Genomic DNA, 2,500 nt, shown 5'->3' with positions numbered 1-2,500 from the left:
CCGTGGGGCCGCTCGCCCGCCCCGTCGCCTTCCCGCCGCCGGCCCTGGACCGGTTCCTTCCCGGTCGTCGGTCCTCCGCTCCGGGCCCTCCGCCCCCTCGCCGTTCGCCTCGGCCTGTCCTCCGAGCCCGGGGCCTCTCCTCCGTCGTCCGTCCGGCTCTCCCGCTCTCTTTCCCGCCCTCCCCGCCCCCCGTGTGCCCCCTGCCCGCTCGTTCCCCCGCTTCCCGTCGGAGCCTCCCTTACCGCCCTCGGTGGCGAGAAGGGGGCCCGGGACGTGGGTGCGGGGCAAGGGCCACGGGTGGGGGGGGCGGTGTTTGGGGTTTAGGAGAAAAGAGGGCCGCACCCGGGCGCGAGCGGGAGGTCTCCGCCCGGCTTCGGGGACACGGTGGGGGCCTCGTCGGGCGGTGGCCGTGGTTGTCTCGTGTGGCGGTCGGCCCGGCGCCCGGCCGGGGCCCCGCGTCACGGGCCGGTAGCGCCGAGGCCCCGCGTGCTGCGGCCGGCCGCGGGCGGAGAGCGTGTCGGTCGGTTGTCGGGGCGGCGGCGGCGAGCGTGGGGCGCTCCGTCCCCCCCACCCGCCTCGCCCGCCTCCCCCTCTCCAGGTACCTAGCGCGTCCCGGCGCGGAGGTTTAAAGACCCATGGGGGGTCGCCCGTCCGCCTTGGGGTCGGGGCGGTCGGGCCCGCGGGGAGTTGGGAGGCCCCCCTCCCTTCTCCCCCAGACTCCGCTTTCCCACCCCCACCCCCACGGGGCCGGGGCACCGTGCCGCGCGCCACTGGTCCTCTCTGCCGCGGCCGTCGGGAGGGGGCTACCCGGCGGCCGTGGTGCGGGCTGGGCCCGTGTGCCGCGTGAGTGCGCGCCCCGCGTCCCTCGCGGGGTGGGGGGGGTGAGGTGGGAACCCCCCGGGCGCCTGTGGGGTGTCCGAGCCCGCCCCGCCTGCGGGTCGGTGCCGGGTGCCCCGTCGTGAAACCTCCCGGCCCCTCCGGTCTGCTGTTTTCCGTCTGTCTGACTTGGCCGGCCAGAGGCAACCCCTCCGGGGGGCTGTGCCGTGCCACCGGCGGGGACCCCGCCGAAACGCCAAGAAACCAAACTCGTACGACTCTTAGCGGTGGATCACTCGGCTCGTGCGTCGATGAAGAACGCAGCTAGCTGCGAGAATTAATGTGAATTGCAGGACACATTGATCATCGACACTTCGAACGCACTTGCGGCCCCGGGTTCCTCCCGGGGCTACGCCTGTCTGAGCGTCGCTTGATGATCAATCGCCCCCCGGGGGTGTGCGTGCGTGCGTGGCGTGTGTGTGCGCTCGCGCGCGCGCCTTCCCGGGGTGGCGCGGCTGGGGGTTTCCTCGCAGGGCCGCCGGGGCCCTCTGTCCCCCTAAGTGCAGACGCGGCGCCCCCCCCCCCGCCTCGCGCTGAGGCCACGGGGGGGGGCCCGCTGCCCGTGAGAGGGAAGAGAAGGGAGAGAGAGCTCGCGACGAGGCCCCTGGCCCCTGGCCCCTGGCCGTTGGCCTCCGCGGTCGGTCCCCTTCGGGAAGCGCCCTCGCGCCGCAAGCGGTCTTTGGGCGTACCCCCGGGGTGTCGGTGGGCGGGGACGGTCCCGCGCCCTCGCGGCCGGGGCCCGTGGTGGTGGCGTGGCGGGGCCGCGTCCGTTCCGCCGTCGTTCGCCGCCCGCCCCCGGCGGCGGCGGCGTCCCGGCGACGGACGTCCGGCCCGCCTCCTCCACGGCGCCCCGAGCCGCGCGTCCGGGGTCCGTGCCCGCCCCCGCCGCCTCGCCTCGCCGTGTCGGGGCGGGCGGCTCGGGCCGAGGCCGAGTCGTGCGTGCGCGGCCGCGCCCCGGGGATGCGTGCCCCGGCGGCGACCCGCGGGACGCCGCGGCGTCGCCTGCCGCCGCGCGCTTTCCCCCGGGCTGCGGCCGCGCCGCGCTCCGTGCCCGCTCCCGAGCCCGCGGTGGGCGTGTGTGGGTTGGTGGACCGGGGCGCACGGCGTCCGTCGCTCGTCGCGGCGGGGGCGTCTCGCGGCTGCGTGGAGGACGCGGGGTGGGGCCTTGGCGGCGCGAGAGAGAGCGCGTGAGAGAGAGAGAGAGAGTGAGTGGGGGGAGTGAGTCGCTCGGTCGGTCGGGCGTGGAAGGAGGCGCGGGGTGAAGGAGGGCCCGGCGGTCGGTGGGCGACCGCCGGGTTTTCTCCACCACACCCCCGTGCCTTCCACGCCGTCCGCCGCTCTCCTCTCCTGTCCCCCTCTCCTCTCTCCTCTCTCCTCTCTCCTCTCCCGTCCCCCGTCTCCCGTCCTCTCTCCTCCGTGACGACGCCGCCTCTGGGCCGCGCTCGGGTGTCGGTGCGTTTCCCGGCCCCGCCCGCTCTCCGCCCCGCGCGTCCGTCCGTCCCGTGGCCGCCGGCTCGTGCTCCCGTCCCGTCGCCCCTCCGCGCGTTCCTCTCCCCGCCCCTCGCCCCCGCGCACGGCGCGGGTGAGGGGAGCCGTCGGGGGTGGTGTGCTGGTCGACCGCGGC

General features: G+C 77.0%; 1 non-coding gene across 1 annotated transcript; it reads left to right on the top strand.

The window, feature by feature from the left end:
- Window positions 1–1,092: 1,092 nt before the first annotated feature.
- LOC130706674 (5.8S ribosomal RNA) lies at window positions 1,093–1,245 on the top strand. Its single transcript, XR_009006841.1, has one exon. It is a non-coding gene; the product is annotated as a 5.8S ribosomal RNA (ribosomal RNA).
- Window positions 1,246–2,500: the final 1,255 nt, after the last annotated feature.

Source organism: Balaenoptera acutorostrata, unplaced genomic scaffold (genome assembly GCF_949987535.1).
Source record: "Balaenoptera acutorostrata unplaced genomic scaffold, mBalAcu1.1 scaffold_126, whole genome shotgun sequence".
Classification (NCBI taxonomy): Eukaryota; Metazoa; Chordata; class Mammalia; order Artiodactyla; family Balaenopteridae; genus Balaenoptera; species Balaenoptera acutorostrata.
Note: the sequence above shows the minus strand (reverse complement) of the source record. Positions and strands in the feature narration are given on the sequence as shown.